Source organism: Pleurodeles waltl, chromosome 3_1 (genome assembly GCF_031143425.1).
Source record: "Pleurodeles waltl isolate 20211129_DDA chromosome 3_1, aPleWal1.hap1.20221129, whole genome shotgun sequence".
NCBI lineage: Eukaryota > Metazoa > Chordata > Amphibia > Caudata > Salamandridae > Pleurodeles > Pleurodeles waltl.
The window spans coordinates 100,010,002-100,033,310 of NC_090440.1; the positions used below are offsets into that span (position 1 = coordinate 100,010,002).

General features: G+C 46.8%; 1 protein-coding gene across 2 annotated transcripts in view; it reads left to right on the forward strand.

Moving 5' to 3' along the window:
* NELL1 (neural EGFL like 1) overlaps window positions 1–23,309 on the forward strand; it is a 3,335,977-nt gene that overhangs the window by 1,001,375 nt on the left and 2,311,293 nt on the right. The gene's annotated exons all lie outside the window — the stretch shown is intronic.

Below are 23,309 nucleotides of genomic sequence, written 5' to 3' on the forward strand. Positions count from 1 at the left end.
GGTTTTTATCTCTTTTTGAAAATCCGTTTTTTCCTGACAATTTTCAAAAACTAAATCCTCACTCAACATGTCTCTGACTGGGTCTCAGACAGGGGACTTTGACCTAGTCCAGTTGGATACATACACGGTCAAACAACTAAGAGGATTCTGCAGGGCATTAAGGGTACCCACCCAAGGGGCCTCCAGAAAGGAGGACTTTCAAGTGGCGCTGAGGGCCTGGGCAGAAGCCCATTTAGAGGATGATGAGGAAGAGGAGCCAGAAAATGGCCCCTCAGAAGGATTTTCACTATCTATGGATGGTGTTACCACTGCAATTGTGCACCCTTCCAGACCAGGGAGCAGTGTCTCCATGCAAAGCCTGACCGCAGAGGAAAGGAGAGAGGAAAGGGAGTTCCAATTGCAAATGGCAAAACTGAAAATTGAGGCACAACAGGAGGAGAGGAGGGCAGAAAGAGAAGCCAAACAAGCTGAGGCTGAAAGAGCAGCCAAACAGATTGAAGCTGAAAGAACAGCCAAACAAGCAGAAGCTGAAAGAGCAGCCAAACAAGTGGAAGCTGAAAGAGCGTTGGCTGAAAAGAAACTATTGTTGGCTCATGAACTGAGTCTCAAGGAGCTGGAGATCAAGGCAAGACAGTCTGAATCCAGCAATAATGGTGGCAGCATACAGACAGGACCTGCTGGAGAAAAGAAGGTTCGTATACCCAAAAATGTGGTGCCCAGTTTTGTGGTGGGAGATGACATAGATAAATGGTTAGCTGCTTATGAAGTTGCACTAAGGGCTCATGAGGTTCCTGAAGGGCAATGGGGGGTAGCTATGTGGGGTTATGTGCCGCCATTGGGGAGGGACACACTTCTCACATTGGATCCACCGGATCAAAACACATACCCACTCCAGAAAGCCACTTTACTTGCCAAGTTTGGGCTGACCCCTGAGGGATACCGTCAGAGGTTCAGGGACAGCACCAAACAAACCACACAAACATGGGTAGATTTCTTTGATTTCTCTAGTAAGGCACTGAATGGATGGGTGCGGGGCAACAAAGTAGCAGATTATAAAGGTTTATATGACTTGATCCTGAGAGAGCATATGCTTAATGTTACTTATACCGATTTGCGCCAGCACCTAGTGGATAGTAAGCTGACTGATCCCAGGAAGCTTGCTGAGGAGGCGGACCTCTGGGTTAGCACCAGAGTGTCCAAAAAGGTACCTGGGGGGGACTCCCACAAAGGTGGTCAGGGTTCCCAACAGAAGAAAGAGGGGGGAGATAAACTTACAGATAAGGAACTCTCTAAAGGCCCCCAAAAGAATTCCCAGGGAGGGGGTGGCAACCCTTCCTTTTCCAAATTTGGGAAGAAACCAGGGACATTTGACAGGTCAGGAAAATCTAGCCCCAAATGCATGGAGTGTTACCAATATGGTCACTACAAAGGCGATCCACAGTGCCCCAAGAGGGCACCGTCCACTACCGGACAGGCACCTTGGTTGACTAGTGTAGCACTCGGGGGGGAGATGGACCCCACTAGCTTTGGGGAGCAGGTAGAGATTTCCCTAGTGTCCCTGGGAGAAGGAGAAATGATGTCCAAGGTCCACATGCCTAAAAATACTACCAAGTACCGGCAGTGGGTCCTCATTGATGGGCAGAAGGTGGAGGCTCTGCGTGACACAGGAGCCAGTATGACTACTATCAAGAGTCAGCTGGTGTCCACAGAGCAGATAATCCCTAATACATTCCACCAGGTCATAGTCGCTGACAATCGCGAGAGTCACCTACCGGTGGCTCGGGTTCCCTTTGAGTGGGGGGGGGTCTCTGGTACTCTGAAAGTAGCTGTGAGTCCTGCCATGCCTGTAGATTGTCTGTTAGGCAATGATCTAGAGCATACTGCTTGGAAAGAAGTAGAGCTCAGATCTCACCTGGAGATGTTAGGGTTACCTGAGTGGGTCTGCATGACCACCCGGTCCATGGCTGACCGAGAGGGAAGTCAAGGGCATCTGGAGCCTGGAACGATGGCCCAGGGAGCTGCCAAGAGGAGGGACGAGGGGCGCGGGAAACCGGCCCCAGAAGTTCCCACAGTGGCTGACGGGGCTCCTGAGGAGGAGACTCCCGAGCCAACTGGGGAAGACATTGCCACCCTAGGTGACTTACCGGAGCTTGCTGGCTGGCAAGTTGAGGGTGGACCCACCAGGGAGGAATTCTGCAAGGCGCAGAAAGAGTGTCCCACTCTAGAAGGGTTGAGGAAACAAGCCTTAAACCAGGCAGCAGGTGACGCCTCTGGCAATCACCACCTATATTGGGAGAATGATCTCCTCTACAGTGAGCCTAGGGTTCCGGTCTTTGGGGCAGCACGTGTGCTGGTGGTCCCCCAATGTTACCGAGCCTTCCTACTGGGTCTGGCTCACGACATTCCCCTGGCAGGACATTTGGGACAAGACAAGACCTTCAACAGGCTTGTCACCCACTTTCACTGGCCCAAAATGAGGACACACTCAGACAAATTCTGCAGGGCTTGTCCTACCTGCCAGGCTAGTGGTAAAGCAGGAAAGAGGGTTAAAACCCCCCTGATTCCACTTCCTGTCGTTGGCACCCCCTTTGAAAGGGTGGGCGTCGACATTGTTGGCCCCTTGGACCCCAAAACTGCCTTAGACAACAGGTTTATCCTGGTTTTGGTGGACCATGCCACCCGGTACCCAGAGGCAATCCCTCTGAGGACCGTAACTGCATCGGTGGTAGCCAGAACCCTGATGGGGATATTTACCCGTGTGGGATTCCCCAAGGAGATAGTGTCTGACAGAGGCACTAACTTCATGTCCGCGTACATGAAGCATCTGTGGGATGCGTGTGGTGTAACCTACAAGTTCACCACACCCTATCACCCCCAGTCTAATGGGCTTGTGGAGAGATTCAACAAGACCCTGAAAGGCATGATTGGTGGCCTCCCTGAGGCCATGAGGCGTAAATGGGACGTCCTCTTACCATGCCTTCTCTTTGCTTACAGAGAGGTCCCCCAGAGGGGGGTAGGGTTCAGTCCCTTTGAGCTTCTCTATGGGTACCCCGTCAGGGGACCCTTAAGCATTGTCAAGGAGGGATTGGAGAACGCTCCAAAGACACCCCCTCAGGACGTGGTCAGCTACATGTTGGCCCTCCGCAATCAGATGACCCGCTTCTGGAAAGAGGCCCAAAGTAACCTGGAGGCCAGTCAAGAGGTGATGAAACAATGGTATGACCAGAAGGCCACTCTGGTAGAGTTTCAACCTGGAGACAAAGTGTGGGTAATGGAGCCAGTAGAGCCCAGAGCTCTCCAGGACCGCTGGTCTGGCCCATTTGAAATAAAGGAGCGGAAAGGGGAGGCCACTTACCTAGTGGACCTCCAAACCCCTAGGAACCCCCTAAGGGTGCTCCACGTGAACCGACTAAAAGCTCATTTTGAGAGGTCGGAGATCAACATGCTTCTGGTCACAGATGAAGGAATGGAAGAGGAGAGTGAACCTCTCCCGGACCTCCTCTCTGCCCAAGAAGGTGATGGGTCCGTAAGCGGGGTCATTCTGTCTGACTCCCTGACTCTAAACCAGAAAGGAGACTGCTATGAGCTGTTGGAGCAGTTCTCCCCCCTCTTCTCCCTTACTCCGGGACTGACCCACCTCTGTGTTCATGATATTGACACCGGTGACAGTCTCCCTGTGAAGAACAAAATTTACAGGTTGTCAGATAAGGTGAAGGCCAGCATCAAGGAGGAGGTCTCCAAGATGTTGACGCTAGGGGTTATTGAGAAGTCCAGTAGTCCCTGGGCCAGCCCAGTGGTGTTGGTCCCCAAGGCTACTGCCCCAGGCGCGAAGCCAGAACTCCGGTTCTGCGTGGACTACCGGGGTCTCAACTCAGTCACACGGACTGATGCTCACCCCATCCCCCGAGCTGATGAGCTCGTGGACAGGCTAGGCGCTGCCAAGTTCCTGAGTACGTTTGATCTTACTTCAGGGTACTGGCAGATCGCCCTGACTGAGGGGGCTAAGGAAAGGTCCGCCTTTTCCACCCCTGACGGCCATTACCAGTTCCGGGTGATGCCGTTTGGATTGAAAAATGCCCCCGCTACCTTCCAACGGTTGGTTAACGGGGTCCTGGCTGGCAAGGATGCCTTCTGTGCAGCCTACCTGGATGACATAGCTGTCTACAGTTCCAGCTGGGAGGAACACCTGCTCCACCTCAAGGAGGTGCTTCAGGCCCTGCAACAGGCAGGCCTGACCATCAAGGCTAGTAAGTGCCAGATTGGGCAGGGTTCCGTGGTGTACTTGGGACACCTAGTAGGTGGTGGCAAGGTGCAGCCACTCCAGGCCAAGATCGAAACTATCAAGGCCTGGCAACCACCTCGAACCCAGACTGAGGTGAGAGCCTTTTTAGGCCTCACCGGATACTACCGCAGGTTTGTCAAGGGCTATGGTACCATTGTGTCCCCCTTGACAGAACTCACGTCCAAGAAGCAACCTAGGTTGGTGAATTGGACAGAGGCTTGTCAGAAAGCCTTTGACGCCCTAAAGGAAGCCATGTGCACGGCCCCCGTGCTCAAGGCCCCTGACTACTCCCAGGAATTTATCGTGCAGACAGACGCTTCAGAGCATGGCATAGGGGCAGTCCTAGCACAGCTAAATGAGGAGGGCCAAGATCAACCGGTAGTCTTTATTAGCAGAAGGCTATTACCACGGGAACAGAGGTGGAGTGCTATTGAAAGAGAAGCTTTTGCTGTGGTCTGGGCACTGAAGAAGCTGAGGCCCTACCTGTTTGGGACTCACTTCCTAGTTCAGACAGACCACAGGCCCCTCAGATGGCTCATGCAGATGAGGGGTGAGAATCCAAAACTTCTGAGGTGGTCCATTTCCCTACAGGGGATGGACTTTACGGTGGAACATCGCCCAGGGGTTGACCACGCCAATGCTGATGGTCTCTCCAGGTACTTCCGCCTTAGCGATGAGAGCTCCCAGGAGGTCGGGTAGCTCTCCCCACTTTCAGCTGGGGGGGACACATGTTAGACCTGACAGCCTTAGGGTAGTCACCCCTAACTTTTTGCCTGCCTCCCTCCTCGTTTTGGATACTGTTTTTGCTGGTTTTTAGACTCTGCGCACTTTACCACTGCTAACCAGTGATAAAGTGTATATGCTCTCTCTCTGTAAACATGGTAACTTTGGATCATACCTGATTGAACTATTTAATCTACTTATAAGTCCCCAGTCATGTGCACTCCAGGTGCCTAGGGCATATAGATTAAATGCTACTAGTGGACCTGCAGCACGGATTGTGCCACCCACTTAAGTAGCCCCTTTTCCTTGTCTCAGGCCTACCATTGCTAGGCCTGTGTGTGCAGTTTCACTGCCACCTCGACTTGGCATTTAAAAGTACTTGCCAAGCCTAGAACTCCCCTTTTTCTGCATATAAGTCACCCTTAATGTGTGCCCTGGGTATCCCCTAGAGCAGGGTGCTGTGGAGGTAAAAGACAGGACATGTACCTGTGTAGTTATATGTCCTGGTAGTGTAAAACTCCTAAATTCGTTTTTGCACTACTGGGAGACCTGCTCCCTTCATAGGCTAACATTGGGGCTGCCCTCATACACTGTTGAAGTGGCAGCTGCTGATCTGAAAGGAGCAGGGAGGTCATATTTAGTATGGCCAGAATGGTAATACAAAATCCTACTGACTGGTGAAGTCGGATTTAATATTACTATTCTAGAAACGCCACTTTTAGAAAGTGAGCATTTCTTTGCACTTAAATCCTTCTGTGCCTTACAATCCACGACTGGCTAGGTTTAGTTGACAGCTCCTTGTGCATTCACTCAGACACACCCCAAACACAGGGTACTCAGCCTCACTTGCATACATCTGCATTTTGAATGGGTCTTCCTGGGCTGGGAGGGTGGAGGGCCTGCCCTCACACAAAGGACTGCCACACCCCCTACTGGGACCCTGGCAGACAGGATTGAACTGAAAGGGGACCTGGTGCACTCCTTAGCCACTCTTTGAAGTCTCCCCCACTTCAAAGGCACATTTGGGTATAAAACAGGGCCTCTGCCCTACCTCATCAGACACTTGCTGGAGAAGAAACCGGAACCAGAAACTACATCCTGCCAAGAAGAACTGCCTGGCTGCTCAAAGGACTCACCTGTCTGCTTTCTACAAAGGACTGCTGTCTTGCTGTTGCCCTGCTGCCTTGCTGAACTCTTGTCTGGCTGTGAAAGTGCTCTCCAAGGGCTTGGATAGAGCTTGCCTCCTGTTCCTTGAAGTCTCAGGACCAAAAAGACTTCTTCCTTTCACTTGGACGCTCCGTGCGCCGAAAATTTCGACGCACAGCTTGTTTCGCGGCGAGAAAAACGCCGCACACCGACGCTGATCGACGCGACGCCCTCGGGGCGATCGAGACTTCGACGCACAACCTCGCAAGGACAAAGCCGCTCGACTTTCCAGGAGAAATCGACGCGACGCCCACCGTGAGTGCGAAACTTTGACGCACGGCCTCGCAAGGACAACGCCGCCCGACTTCCAAGGAGAAATCGACGCGACGCCTGCCGTGAGACCAAACTTTCGACGCACGGCCTCGCAAGGACAACGCCGCCCGACTTCCTAGGAGAAATCGACGCGACGCCTACCGTGAGATCGAAACTTCGACGCGCAGCCCCGCAGAACGACGCGCAGCCGGAAAACAAGCAGGAGAATCCACGCACAGACCCGGGACATCTGGTAATCCCCGCGATCCACAAAAAGTGACTGTCTGCGCGCCGGAAAACGACGCCCGACTTCCCCGCGTGGAAAAGACCGACGCAAGTCTGTGTGTGCTGAGGAGAAATCGACGCACACACCCCTTTTTCCACGCATCTCTTCTCCTGTGGCCCTCTGAGGAGATTTTCCACCAGAAACCAGGTGCTTTGTGCTTGAAAGACACTGTATTGCATTCTAAAGACTTAAGACACTTTATATCACTTCCCTGTGATATTCCTACAATTTTCCATTGCAACTTTATTCTTTTTGACCTACAATTATCCTGATAAATATTATATATTTTTCTAAACACTGTGTGGTGTATTTTTGTGGTGCTATATGGTGGTATTGTATGATTTATTGCACAAATACTTTACACATTGCCTTCTAAGTTAAGCCTGACTGCTCGTGCCAAGCTACCAGAGGGTGGGCACAGGATAATCTTGGATAGTGTGTGACTTACCCTGACTAGAGTGAGGGCTTTTGCTTGGACAGGAGGTAACCTGACTGCCAACCAAAGACCCCATTTCTAACATACAGCATATCCAGAAAATAAATGTATAGCTGAAATACATAAAGGCTAACACAGCGTTTTAGCTACTTATGTGCAGCATCTGCGCCCGACATCTTGTTACAATTTATTGATATTGATAAAGCCATTTTCAAAAACAAAAGGTGGATTCGGTCATTTGTGAATGTCTCCCAGTGAAACAGGTATGTTTACTGTGGAACCAAACGTATGACTGCCTCCATGGTCCATCCACTCACAGCTGATGAGCCGGTGGTACGTCTCCTGTCCGAGCCTCCCCACTGATTTAATAGTACTCTGGTACATATACTATACACAGTTTACTGCCAGATCCCATCCCACTGATGTCCAACCTACTGGCCTGACAGTCTCTAGGGCATAGACTGTTACCTGTGTATTCTAGGAGCTGTCTCACAGAGGGATATTCTGGTGCTTAACCTATGCCCATAGAGTCTGTTCAACCGGCTGAGGTACTTGTTGCAGCTAAACCAGTAACATTGTCTTCTACCACTGGCAGAAAATACTCTAGAATACATCTATGGCTTGTCTGCTGCAGAGATCCGTCCGACTAATGGGTGTATTCCAGAGTTTGTCCTATTGTCATACTGAGCACACAGTGAGTCTCACTGACATACACCCCACCGTGTGGGCGATGCTATTGTTCCACACCTGTGCTCTTCTGCCTTTCTTAATCTCAGTGTCAGCTGTATGTACTCGAGAGTAGCACCTTGCTAGAGTCTCTTGGATACAATCCATCCTGCATCTATGCTGTCCACATACTGTCTTGCAATAACATCTTCTCTAATGTCCCTGTTAAATAGTCTAGATTTTTTTAAATCATCTTCAATATAAGAGCATTGGAAGGAACCTTTCTGCAAGCCTCTTAAAGAACTACTGTGCTTCCCACACAAAATACAAACACATAGTGCCTCATTATGAGTCTAGCAGTCATTAGAACGCCAGACTCGCAGATTGCGGTTGTACCGCCACCAATGCAGTGGTCCAACCACCACATTCCAACCCTAGTGGTCGGGCCGCCAGGGATATGCCAGCTCCACCAGGATCGGAGATCGCGCCGGTCTCGAGGTGGTGGAGGTCCTAGTCCATCAGGGCAGCGCTGCAACGAGCATTGCCCTGGGGAATACAACCCCCTTCTCCCTCAGCATTTTCATGGTGGTATCACCACCATGAAAGTGCTGCTAGAGAATGGGTGTAGAGGACCCCAGGGGGGCCCCTGCACTGCCCATGCACTTGGCATGGGCAGTGCAGCCCCCGCCAGCTTTGCAGACAGTGAACATTGTGAGGGTGCTGGTGAACCTTGCGCTCTACATCATTGCCACCGGCTCAGTTATGAGCCAGAGACAATGCTGTAGCCTGTTTCCCGCTAGGCCAGTGGGCAGAACAAAGGTTTCTGTCCACTGATCTAGCAGGAAACTCTTAGTAGGGCCGACAGGGAGGTAGCCAGTATGGAGGCAACCTCCCCGTCGGAGGTTCGGCGGCCAGTGTAAACTGTCCGCCAAACTCATAATCAGCCCCATAGTCTTGAAAAAGGACAGGTCGACCTTCCTCATGCCATCTCTTGAGATCAGCACAGCATCCCAATAAGAAAGGTGATGGAGGATTAAACAATCAGGGATTGGAAACTCCTCCAACTAACCTTGGAAAAAAGTTACCTTTTACAAACATGTAGGACCTGTATTGTCGGCAGAAGAGATTGATTACCAAGGTTATACAACACGCTGCTACCCAGAGGTGTCCTGGTGTTAATCATGTTAATGAAAATCATAATAGTTCTCAGAATCTAGAGGTCTATTTTGACAGGTATGTCATTCATTTTCCTGGGGCATGAAGACCAGGAGAAGCTGCCATCGATGACAAAAAGACCAATGAACTTTACAATCTGCACTATTTAGTCTCTTCCCGTCCAACCTACCCAGTGATGGACGATCGATGACACAATAGCTCCTGACCAGACATAGATCACAATACCTTACGCTTAATATCTTATCAGAGTGATTTTAATGCTGCTTACTAAATTATTCACCAAAGTGTAATTTAGGAAGCCCTAACTATTACCTCTTGATTTGTATTGCATATTTATCTGCTACATACTGTGTTGCAGGCCTAGGTTTAAACAGAATGCATTCAGTAATCTCTTTCAAAGAGTAATTTTGGATGCACCATAGATTTTGAGGCACAGAATTTTAGAGCTGTAGGTAATTGGTTGTATGAAAGCATCACATGCTATGTGCAGTAAATGTTTCCAACAGGGATGCCAAGTGACCAGAAGTCAGATCGCAAAACAGTCTCCATGTGTTTGACTAAATTAAAATACAGAAGCCCCCTATGCTAGCAAAAGATGTGAAACAACAGCCTCAGTATTGTGGGAGCATGCACTGAGTATAGGTTATGGGCACCCCTACTGATGTGAGCAAACACCCATAGACAATTACCAGAGCTGGACAGTGCCTACTGCCCTGCAACAAGCATTTGATGAGTACAGACCTACGGATGGGCATGTCATAACAAAACGCAATATGGCATAGACTTTTAACGTAGATATTATGCAGTCAACAAGGGCGTTTGGGCACTGTGCTGCCCCTCTGAGCTGCCATATAATACCCTTAGCCTCTACACTGCGATTTTTTTTTTTTTTAGCAGTGTCACGAAAACACAAAGGCCCATATTTATACTTTTTTGCGCCGCATTTGCGTCATTTTTTTACGAAAAAGTGGCGCAAACTTACAAAATACAATTGGATGTAATGCAGCGCTAAGAAGTATAAATATGGGTCGAAGTGTTTGCTTTCATGATTATTACCTGTGATCAGCTAGGCACAGTCCATAATAATTAGCTGACATAATGCATGTATGTGGCGTTAGCATATCAGCTAAAAAATATGTTGTCACGGTGCTAATCAGTTCATCCCTGTGCCCAACGAGAATCAACACAAGAGCCACGGGGAGGACACAAGCAATGTGTCTGCTTCAGTGAAGATTGAGCTTTCAGCCCCAGCAGAATGATACTGGCAGGTCTTCCCCTCATTAATCCTGCTGCTCCATCTGGCTATTCCTTTATTGCACAAGAACTATGTTTGCTAGCTCCTAGCAGTCATATGTCCATGACTGGACTCCTGCGCTAAGTCTGCCTTTGGCAGACTGGCCAGCAGAGGGTGCACGGTAAGCAAATCCAGTGTAGTTGTTCTGTTTGTGTGTGAGTGACAGTGCTAGGGTCTGTGTTTGTGAGTGAATGAGACTGAGTGTAATTCAGTGAAGGAGTGAGGGTGTTTGTCAGTGAGTGATAGTGAGTATGGTTGAGAACAAGGGAGTGAGAATGATGGATTTTGAGTGAGGTAGCGGCAGATAAGTGAGTGTGTGTAAATGCGTGTGTGAATGAGTGAAAATCAGTGAGTGAGAGTGTTTATGTGTATGTGTGAGAGAGTTTCAATGAAGGAATATGCTTAGGGGGAAGTTACTGCAAGTTAGTGTTTGTGAGTGGCAATGAGTAAGCACCTGTGGCTATACTGGGGCCCTGACATACTGGAGGTAATTCTTCGCATACGGGGGGAGCCCATGGCAAAATTCAGGCCCGGTCATACTGGAGGCAATCCTTGGTATATGGGGTACCTATGACAAAATGATGTTCCTGGCCTTTTGGAGTTTATTATTGATCCAATGGAGGCTGACTGAGGCATGTAAGTGGGCAAGCCATCAGAAAAGGTTAGCTCTGACATGCTCAAGGTAATTCTTAACCTAATTGTCAGCCACAACATTAGGCAGCATTAATAGCAAAATTATAATTCTGGCATATTGTGCATAATTGTTGCCATAAGGATGCACCCATGGCATAGATGTGGCATCTATGACAAAATGCTGACAATGGCACACTAGAGGTAATTACCATATGGGGAACTCATGGGCAATTTTGAAAATAAATGGAGTTAACTTATTGTAAGCATTGAGATTCATTGGCACCTGATTCTTTTTATTTTCTAGGGCAGACTCCCCAACCCCACGCCCCTAAACCTCATATTAAAAGTGAGGCTCATTTCACTTGCTTACTGGCGTGCAGGACAAGTATTATGTGCTGGACTTTCAACGATCACCAACCAGCACTAATAACATGCCAGTTTTGATTCCAGTGATTTACATGCTGGAAGGCTATGGATCCTGCATGGTGCTTTCCATATTATGCAAATATTGATTATATCATGGCATTGCTAGTTGTATATAACCAATTAGTCTGGGGTATGGGTTGGTCGTGGATGGAGATGCACAGTAGGGCAGTGTGGATTTTGGCATGGAAATGGTGCTCTCCACCCAAGGAGGACAATATGGATAATGGCATGGCTATGACTTTTTGTCGTGTGACACTTACAATACGGGGCTATGCATCACATTCTACTTAGTATACCAGAGTACCGTAATTTATGGCTTAGTAATGAATGATGTTTTATGTAAAATGACATGGGGCTTCTGGCAGGTCAGTGGCCCTTTTGATACGGGAGCAGGGTATATGTTGCATGACGTCGTCTACGTAATATGGCCATGTAATGAGATTGCTGCTTTACACACCAGAGTGAATTCCAGTAAGGCGTGTCAGCTTTATGTATCATGGTAATGATAATTTAATCATAGCTATGGTGTTTATGTACACAGCATGATGAGAATCACCTGACATAATGAGCAGCTGAGACCTTCTTTGAGCATCTGTGGGTACCACCGCTCAGTGTAATGTGCTGTTATTATGAACATTTTTGTCAATGCTTCCGTGGGTTTTCGATCCAGCACTGCATGTCAGGCATCTTTACAGAGATGTTGGCAAATGGCCAGGCACATTAGAGCACCTGCTTGAAGCACGTTCTAAATGTATACGGTACGTCGATGCACAGAGGCCTATTGGCATCTGCTGGATCTCTCACCCTCGTCCCATGAATTTAAAGGGTCTGTCCTAAAAAATATTTTTATGTTGACCACCGCTAATAGTACAGTAGACATGGAAACCTGCAGCATGCTGCGCATGAACTTAAAAATTGAGGTTCTCCAACACAGTCATGAGACATATGGAATCTCCCTCTATAGTACTTTTCTATGATGTGACTACACCTGCTCAGGCCAGATTTAGGGGAAGGAAGGCTGGTAATGAGCATATTTATGTGCACATGCATTCTTGGCCATGGCCACTGTCCAAACCCACACAAGTTCAAATGATCAAGCAATACTTACCTGCATGCAGGTACTCGTAATTAACAGTGGGTGTCACCATCATGCAAAGGCTGGTGGAAAGGAAGTGTTTGGGGCCCCTGCACTGCTCATGCACTTGGCATGGGCAGTACAGGGGCCCCCTTGGACAGCCCCACTGAACTTTTCACAGCCCGAATTACTGGCAGTGAAATGCGCTGTCACACCCAGCACACCACAACATTGCTGCCGGCTCGATTACGGGCCAGTGTCAATATTGTGGTGCGTTTTCCACTGGGCCAGCGGGCAGAAACGCTGTTTTCGCCTGCTGGCCCAGCAGAAAACTCCTAATAGGGCAGCCAGCATATGGCCAGCACTGGCGATATGCTGGCTGCAGCGGCTTCGGCGATCTTTAAAAAAGACCGCCGAAGCCGTAATGAGGGCTTTAGTGTATGCTCAGTGGGCCTGGAAACTAAAGCAAAGATTGAGAAAGCCAACAGGCCTGACATTAGCAAGTTAGTTCAAATGTTATATTTTCTATGTTTTTAAATGCACACATGCTACAAAGATAAAAGTAGAAAAAAAAATACAACTAACATATTGCCGCCGATACCTGCCACCTATGCCTACAAATGAATATTCATTCTTGTGGCTGTTTTGCTAGCTTCTGTCAATTCATCTATGCATTTCACTATGATTCGTGAAGGTGATCACAATAAATCACCTCCTAACCAAGCACTTCTAGGCAGCTGCAATGTTACTGATCGCTGGAAATATTACACATTTTTCAGAACAATCATTAAAGTTGAAACATAATGTAAATCACCATCTAACTGGGTACCCAAGTTCTGGCTAAGTAAGTAGCCAGCATTAAATTGAATTTATGAGCCAGCTTTGTCATTGAAATGAAAGGGACTATTGTATGTGGATGTGAACAATGTTATGTATATTTTTATATGTTATGTTATATGTATTTGTGTAACACACTAATATTCACTAGCGTAGCCTGGCACCGTGCAGGTATATGTACCTAAACTTGCCCAAGGAGGGTCGTTATTTGAATAGCAAGGTCTTCAGCCTCTTTCGGGAATTCAAGAAGAGAAAAGGAGACTATCTTTTGAAGTGGCAGGTCATTCCACGCTTAAGAATCAATAAAAGTGAAGGCCCGTCCCCAGGATCTGATTCTGTATATGCGCGGGGTGTGCCAGTAGGAGTCCTGTAGAGCGGAGTTGAAAGGAGATGCCATTGTTCTTGTAGATAAGGCCTACGTTGTGTAGTGCCTTGAGCTTGTGAATGAGGATTTTGACCTGGGTGTGTTTGTTTATCGGGAACCAGTGGAGCTTCCTGTGGTGTGGTGTGATGTGAGTTCTGCATGGGAGATTGAGTGTTAGTCTGGCTCCTAGGTTCTGTATGGTTTGCAGTCTTCTGTGGAGTTGATTGGTAATGCTGGCATAGAAGGTGTTCCCATAGTCCAGTTTGCTGGTGACTAGGGCTTGAGTGATGGTATTTCCTTGTGTGCATATACACTAAGAGTGAAGTGAGCCAATGATTAAAGTGAGCTGACCCAGTGTCTCCGTCTGTCTGTATTCTCTGGTGGGTGGAAGCAAATTTTGATTGACAACTTAAGTGCCCAATAGTTGAAAGCCACTGACTAGATGCCTCTTACCGTATATTATGCATCAGTTTTAAAAAAGCAGTAGTCTAGTGAGAGAGCTTGAAGGCCTGACCTAAACATTTAACTTTCATTCCTAACAGCAGGCCAATTGCAATGTACTGAGCCAAGGGAATGCATATTTTTTCCACGTATTTATCTCCCCAAGGGAATGCATATTATTTCCACTTAATTATCTCCACGCTTCCTCTTCGTTTGTATGGGAGGACTCTCAGCATACATCCTTTACCTCTGAACACAGACATGTGGATTGGGCTTCCTTCCTGGGACTAGAGTGGTGGATTAGGGCTACGACTGCTATCTGCTCTCATGTAGAAACTTAGGTAGGAATATTATATATACTATGGTGACAATATGGTGGGACTCTTCCTGTGTTTCACTTTCCTGGTCACTACTGTAATAATGATGTGTTTCATTATCCTCATAATTGCAATTCATAGATTTTTACATAGAACACAGTTGCTTAAATATAACCCATTGAACCAAGATCCTGCATCTTTTTGTTTTTGCGTATATGAGACTTGTATAACTGAGAGAAAGAGGTATGCTCTGTTCTACCACGACTTCCCTGCAGAGTCTCAGAGTGCCATGGGATAGGCTGCCACAAATCATTATTAGCTCTGGTACTGGTGAGGTGCAGCTAGCTAGCCAGAAGGGTTAGACCAAAAGCTGTCACACGGTGTGGGATCAGACTCAGTCCCCATGCCTGGTGGTGCTCCTACCCGAGATCCAGCAGTATCCTTACAACAACGGGAGTCCTAGGACGACGGATAAACAAGGTTTAACCCAGGATATGAGGCCAACAGGTTACAGCTTTCAACTATGGAATACAGGGAATCAGGTTTAAATCCAGGAATCCAGGCACTGGTTTGACATGCTGTGATACTGGGAAATCATTTATCTATGCGCATAAAAAAATACGTAACTTATTCTGGCTTTGTTGAAAAGCACTGTCATGCCCTCGGGCCAGGTTCCTGTTATAAAAAAAACAGCCAAAAACAACAGTACACGTACATACTGTGTGGCGCTGACACCTCTCATCAACACCTGTTGTCAGCTAGGTATTAGTTCATCATCACGGTTCAGAGGCATTGATTATCGTTCTAGTTGGTTGGCTCATGTTAGCAAGCGCCCACTGCACACTTAACATGCGTGACTGCACCGCAAACCCACCGATGAACATATCAAATTCTTTAATCCTTTGCTAAAATAGTTTTCTCTCAGTGCCCTTTGTTACATATTCATGAAGTGATTAATTAGTTCAAAAGAGCAATTATTTCTAAGACATTTTACTCGCAATCTGAATTGATGTGGAGAATTGTTGATCCTTTCACATGGATTTCAATACATATTTAATAAGCCTGATAATTGTTTTTTTTTTCAAAAACTAACAAGAGTCGCCCTTCACATCTGTTTGATTAACTCTCCAGGCATGTTTGCTATATTTTTTTTAAGATGTTGCAGACTGTGAGGAAAACTGCATGAGCATGATAAGTACATATGGTTGGTTATGATAGTGTAGCCAGGAGGTGGATGGGCTCCTTTTTAAGACTTCAGTAGAGGTTTAGCACTGGCTTTGCGTGGCACATTTTGAGGGTTGTGTGTCTCAGAAAGAGAATTTTATCAACCATGAATCAATTCAGTGCTTAATTATTTTGTATCTCTTGCTCAAGTCAAAGAAGTCTGACAGGGAAAACTTACTGGCAGTCCCAAAACAGTGCAGGTGAGCCCGAGGTGCAAACACTGGCTTAAATTAAGCACTGGTCATGATACTGTATGGCTGCCTTGGGGATGGGTGAGCGGGCACAAACCATTATAAAATGATGGAAATATGACATGCCATCCTACGAAATACATGTGAATGTAAGTCAACCCTTCAATGAGAGAACAACCAGTACTTGTCATTTACCATTGCATACATACATGGGATTTTTTTGAGCTCTAGACAGCATTGACAAAAATATAGGATAGCCTTCTCTTTTCTTCAAAACTTTTGTTCATGTTTCAATAAACAATGCTATTCTACAGATACCGAAAATACAATTTATAGTCATGATAACGTGCTAATATCTTGTGGATATATTGGTTTTTGGAGGTTTTTTTTTATTTCAAAACCAAATATTCTGTTCACAAATGCCCACGTTGATAGTAAACTGGTTATTTTATTTTTGAGTGCAGGGATACTCCTCAGATCACACAAGCGATTTATAACTACTGACTTATATCATGTTATATATCTCAAAAGAATCGTCAATCACTATTTGTACTTTTGCAAATAAGGCAGAATTTTCTCTCTTCTCTTTGAGGGATTAATTAATTACTGAGCTGTAGCCCATACCTTCAAATTGTATTCTTGGAAGGATAAAGGCTGCCTTGGGTCCTGTGAGATTGAGGCGGTTTAATCCACTGTCTACTGTACCTTGACTCTCAACTATTGTGATGTCTCTGACCGCACCCTTCTTGAGCGCTGTACATTAGACGGATCTCATATGAATATTTTTGGAGTGTTTGTGGGTTGTGACCTAATTTATGGGTGATTACACTGTAGCACTGTCATTTTGGTGTTTCCCCCCACTGGCCCAGCGGGGAACAGCCCACAACATTGGTGCTGGCTCATAATTGAGCCAGCGGCAATGTTGCAGTGCATAGGGTGCAACAGCAACTGTCAAGCTTCCGGGGCTGTCCATGGGAGCCCCTGCACTGCCCATGCCAAGTGCATGGCGCCAGCTTTTACATGACAGTGCAACCGCCATGTAAAACCTGGCGGAGAGTGGGATCATAATCCCCAGGGCGGCACTGCATGCAGTGCTGCCTTGGCAGATTAGGACCGCCAGTTACTCCAGTGGAGGGAAACTGGCAGTGCTGGCAATCTGACTGTGGCCCAACCGCCACGGTCATATTGTGTCAGTCTGACCACCACCAAAGCGGTCGGACCACCTCCCTTGGCAGCAGTCAGCCCGCCACTGTGGACCTGGCAGTCTGAAGACCACCAGGGTCGTAATTAGGACCATAGTTCAGCAAATTACCACAAAGTTCATTTTTTACCCTCTCCATTACTTTTTTCCCTGACTCTCTAGCTTCTCACACCATTTCCTCCTTGGGAGTTGCGTGCTTTTGCTACACTTGAGTAGTTCTGGAAACTTAATTCAAGCAAAAACATCAGCTTCTCCACACAAGGCACTTTTTTGCACCAACAGTGTCATTATATGTAGGCAGTCAGTTCTAGCCACTTTGCTTCCAAGCCTCTGCCTCTCTGGCAAAACAGCCAGCCATATTGCTTCTAACTAATATTTTAGTCAAAAGAAAATGTGTTTCCTGAAAATCAGTAAAAAGCTTTTGCATACATTTGTAACTTTTACCATATTTTTAAAAATACAAGGACTTTGTAAGGCAATGTATGCATATCATACATTTCTAGGCCTACTTCTATTGTCTTAGATTTGCTCAAATGGATTGTCTCCATAGGCAATGGGACATCGGCTTTAGCAAATAAAACCTTTTTTCTTTTTTCCAAACTTGCAAAGAAATTCCTGTTTTAGAACGTCCTTCCCTATACATTACTCCCTTGAAAATGAGGACGTGTTTTCGCATTCTGTTTGCACATTTACCACAGCTTTTTTTATTTTGTAATTCTAAATGTAAGCACGCAACTAGTGTGTTAAAATGCAGGTTTGTTGCTATTCACAGAGTTACAACTGAGCGAGAATTTCACATAACACCAGCCCCCCAGTAGCACCCATTTTCTTGTACGAGTGTACAAAGTTGTAAAGCTTTTTTGTTTCTGACTTTGGAGCATTTTCCTAAAAACTGCCATAATACGCATAGGTTGCACAGATCTGTAACTGATTCATGTGCTTCCCTCGACATTTGTAATTATTTTGTATGCCAGTGTAAATCACTTAAAGTTACTCATAGAAAAATTTAAGAAAGGTATGCACTAACGAAAAAAGTTCTCATGAGATAATGATGAGATATGCTGTCCTTGTTCATGAGACGAAAGTATAGGCGAAATATGCACTAGTATTCAAAATGCTCGAATTACCTCTGCAGTACAATTAAAGGATTTGGAGAAAAAGTTAAGCAAGCATTGCAGTAGCCGGATGCTCACAGTTTAACAGTTTCATTTAACGCGTGCAAGTGAAATCTATCCTGGGGAATAGATGTCGCAAAGCATGAAACTTTGGGAGCTTTATACAACAATCTTTGTGAGCCCTGCTCGAGTATGCGACTTAAACAAAAAATACTAAAATACTTAGGGCCAGATTTAGGAAAGGTGATGCTGCCCCGGTGCAGTGCCGCTTTTCTTGCACCCCTTAGCGCCCCCCTAATGCCACCATGTGTGCACCGTATCTAAGATATGGCACACCATGGCGGTAGTTAGGGAACTAGTATCAGAATGGTTGACGCCGGGTTGGAGCTTTGCAGAATTACCATAAAAAATGTTGACGCTAATCCTGCAAAGCCCATTGAGGCCCATTATGAATAATGGTGTGCCTCCTTTTAATGCCTACTCTGAGCAGGCATTAAAAGTGCCCCAAAAAAATTAAGGGGGCCATTTTTTTGCCCCCGCTTACGAGGGCACGCCCCCTCTGCATACATTATGCATGGCGCATGCATGATGTAGCGCTAAGGGTTACAAAGTTGCGCAATGCATGCATTGCACCACTTTGTAAATCTGGCGCAGCATTTTTGGCCATCTAATGTCACATTAGCGTAAAAATAATTACACTAATGAGTTGGTAGATGGCGCAATGCAATGGCCTCTTAAATCTGCCCTCTATTTCTTACTTGTACCTCTTAACCTATGATTATGAAAGATTGACAAAAGTTCCCTTAAATAAAAAATACAATCTATAGGGGTTAATATTAGCAGATTAAGGGCCTGATTACTTGGCGGATGGGATACTCTGTCACAAATTTGACAGATATCCCTTCAGCCATATTACAAGTTCCATTATATCATATGGAACTTGTAAAATGGTGGTATATCCGTCACTCTTGTGATGGAGTATCCCATCCACCAAGGTCATAATCAGGCCAGAAGGCCCATGACCATATTATGGTCCTAACATTTTTTTTTAACGCCATTACTTAATGCCGTCCGTGCACCATATTTATGAAATGACGCACAATGGCGCTAAGGAATGGCTTGCGTCACAAAAAAAGATGCTAGCAGCTGGGGGATGGCGTTAGGTGAAATGGCGCTAGTGGGTCAGAAATTACGTTAGTCTGGTTAGCGGCAAAACTTCTGCCGCTAATCAACCTAGCGTCATTTATTGACGCACAAGCCACCGAAAAATGACTCCTGTCTAAGTATAGAAAGAAGTCATTAATACCACCCCAATGCCCACCACAGGGACCAGTGTCTCCTAGGCAAGCCCTACATACCCAGTGCAAGGGGCCCCCAATGGCACACCACGGACATACACAAACACTTACCTGTGACTTACCTAGGATGGGCTCCCTCCTCCTGTAGTGCCCTCGTGGTGTGGGTGGTGGTGTTGCTGGGGGTTGAGGTTGGCATCTTTGTGCCCATTCCATGGTGTTTTCCCATGGAAATGGGCCTACTGACACTTTAATGACTGTTCTGACCAGACGTTAAATAATGGCACTGAGAGGGCGTAGCGCCATTATTTGGTCCTTCTCCCACCGGCGCATCATTTCTGCATCGGGAGTTAAATATGGCACTGGGGGCTAGCATCATTTTTAGGATGGGAATGTCTATGTTGCTTCTCATTGACGGAAAGTGGGTTTGCACATCATAAAAACGGCGCTAACTCCAATATTTTGACGCTTGACAGGTCTATCGTCAAAATATAAATATGGAGTAAAGTTAGCGCCGCTTTGCCGCCAAAACAAATGCTGCTAAGGCGACACTAAGCTCCCATAAATATGGGCCCAAGAGTCTGAAACGACCAGATGTGCTATTACCACCGCAACTCAAATCATCTTCCTATTTCTTATTAAATCAGGGAAAGTCTTTCCTCTACAATCTGGAATTTACCTTACTAAACCCTTTCTGAACTTCCTTCACTGTACTGAAAAAGGCCCCTCCGTTCCTCCATCCTGTGTAATGTGAGAACTCCCACAGCAGTCCTGTTTTTTTCCTGCACCCTGTCTTTTTCTGGTGCTCCTTAGCTACATCTTTTAGAAGCAGGTCCCTTTCTTTCCTTTGGGGTCTTCCTAGGTGCATCCATTTTTTTTTCCCGTCATGGTAGCTTTGTGTTGTGTGCTGGACCTATGGCAGAGAGAGTGTCCCAGGTTGGTATCGGCCTCCCTGGTAGGAGTGGGACTTGAGGGCAGCAGATTGTAATTGACCATGTGTTGTGGTGTGGTGAGGTGCTGAGCCTTCCTGAAATGGGGATTTCATTGTTTCCTCCAAGGCTGCTATGTCTCAGCACTTGAGGTAAGTGTTAGGTGGGAGGCTGACTGCGTTTTCTTTGTTCATTTTTGATTGCTTAGTTGCATTTGTGTCAAAGCATAGATACTGTTTAAGAATGGTGGGTATTTTATTTTTGATTAGAAGAGAGGGTGAGGAATGCGTGTTTTTTTTACACAGCAGGTATTTCTTGGGTATTTAAAGATCCTGGCAGTTGAGTGGACATGTCTTCAGTCAGCTTATCGAAGGGAAGCATATACACATGGTGCATCATCTCTCTCCCCCTTCTCCAAGGAGGCACATCAGAACAAACAAAGACATTCTCCAAGAGACAAATAATTTGATGCAAATACGTCAAATAATCAACTTGAGATCAATTTAGGAGATCCCTCCTGCTGGACGTTTGGATAGACCTGGGTTCTTCAATGGCATCTTCATGGTCCTCCCAAATTACAGTGAGGATGTTGATTGTGCTGAAAGCTCAGCTCCAAAGGTAAATAGATTCTGAAGTACGAGCTTCAAAGTGTAGAGGCTTATTTGTCTTCAAACCTTTGCAAACTACCTGATGAAGAGAAGCCTAGCACCAATGGAGAGTGGTTCAGACCGATTCTTAGGTCTTCAGTTCAGCAAACCAAAGAATCCACTTCCTATGAAAGCATGGGCCTAAGTATATCCCAGTACACACACACACATATATAAATATATATAATATTACCTGTTGGTGATCGCACTATGCAGTTATATTCAGGACTTTTTTTTACCATAGATGGAGCATTTTTTGTTTTGCTAATAACTTTGGCACCGCTTGAAAAATCTTCATGAAATTTTCAAAACGTATACTTTGGTCAGTTCAGCTGTTGTCTTGAAAGTTTTGGGGTGATCCATCAAGCGGGGGCAGAGAAAAAGGGGGGTGACAAACACTTTTTCCCCATTCTATGTAAATGGGATTTTTCAAAATTTTGAACACAACTACAGCCCAAACCCCTGAACGGAATTAAATCACATTTGGCTGAAAGCTAGATCTTGGTCCCAAAAGCAAATTTTTTATGATTTGGTGTGAATCTGTTCAGTAGTTTTGGAGAAATTAGAGTTTAAAAATATAGATATATATACGGATGCAGATCCTCCGTGGATCCGACTGTCCCCGTACAGATATTTGATTGGATGTCATCACTTCAAGCAGGAACTGTTGGCAGCCATCTTGGGACTTGGCTTCAGCCGAGTCCCACAAAAAAAAGTTTTTAAAAAAAGAAAGAAAAGGGGCTATGGTAAGGACACCCTAACCCCTTAACGCTGGTGCTGGGGTCTCAGAGGGACCCCGCCGGGGCTAAAAAGCATTTCTTTAAAAAACCTAAAGTAAATCTGCAGATCCAGATCTGCAGATTCCAGCATTTTTTTTTTAAAAGGGTCTGTCTCCTGCCCTTTCCTTTAAATTAGCCCTTGCGTGGGCCAGGCTCCAGGGGCTTTGAGGTTTTTAATTAAGGAGGGGGTGCACAGGGCCTCCCTCCTAGGGCTTTCATAGCACTGGGGGCCGCTACCTCCCAAGGGTGATCACTAATTAGAATGTAGGGGCTGCGCAGCTTCCCCCGGTCCCGTGAATCAACACCTTCCTATGTCAAAAGTTTATTTTAAAGAGCCCTGGGGTGCTCCATCTCCCAGGGCTAAATTAAATATGGAATGTGGGAGGGCCACATGGTCCCCCACAGCTCCAGGGACCGCCACCTCCCCGGCGCTTCAATCATATGTGATGCAGCAGGGCTGTGTGGCCCCCAGCAGTCCCAGGGACCACCTCCTCCACAGGGCTAAAATGAAATAATGGGGGGGTCCTTTTGGACCCCCCCACACGCCCTGGGGACCGCCACTTCCCTGGGGCAATGTTATACAGAGTGCAGGAGGGTTGCTTGGCCCTCCCATAGCTCTGGGGACCACCACCTCCCGAGCTAAAATGAAACAATGAGTGGGGTCCATTTCAGATTGACCCTGCACCGTCACCTCCCCGGGGCTTCAAAAAATTAAATGCAGGGGGGGCGCCTGGTCCCTCTGCAGCTCTGAGGACCGCCACCTCCCCGGAGCATTATCAAATCTAAAATGAAACAATGAGGAGGGTCCATTTCAGACCTCCCGGAGACCGCCACCTCCCCGGGGCTTCAAGAAATTAAATGTGAGAGGGCGCCTGCTCCCACCCCACAGCCCTGGGAACCAGCACCACCGGGGCTTAAACAATCTATTGAGGGCCCCCCCACAGTCCCAGGGGCCACCACCCCCAGGGCTTTAATATACCAATGAAGGGTGTCCGTTTCAGACCCCTGGGTACCACCATCTCCCTGGGGCTTTTTTAGTTGAAGGAGGGCCGTGTATTCCCCCTCAAGGAGCCACTGATGGCCTTGGGGACCGCCAGTCCCCAGGGCTGGCTCCTGCTATGTCCCTGGGTGCACACCCTCGGGACATACCTGTTTGCTCTGACTTGGCGGGAGCTTTGACAGCTCCCACCATGTCAGAGCCAACACTTCACTTTCTGCAAGTGAGAGCTGACAAACAAATCTCACTTGCTGAAGTGAAGTTTTCATCTGTTGCCATGCACACAAATATGCGTGCAGGGAAACAGATGAAAACATTGCTCCTGTAAGCAGATAGCTGCTATTTAAAGCAGCTCCTTGCTTGTGTGAGCAATGCCGGCTCATGTAGGACGTGGGAGCTGGCTAGGACTGTGGGGGCCTTGAGCCCAACCCCACCCTCCACGGTCCTTTCACTCTACTCGCTCTCTCTCTCTTTTCCATCCCATAGTGGGATGGAAGACAGAGCGAGATTGTCATTG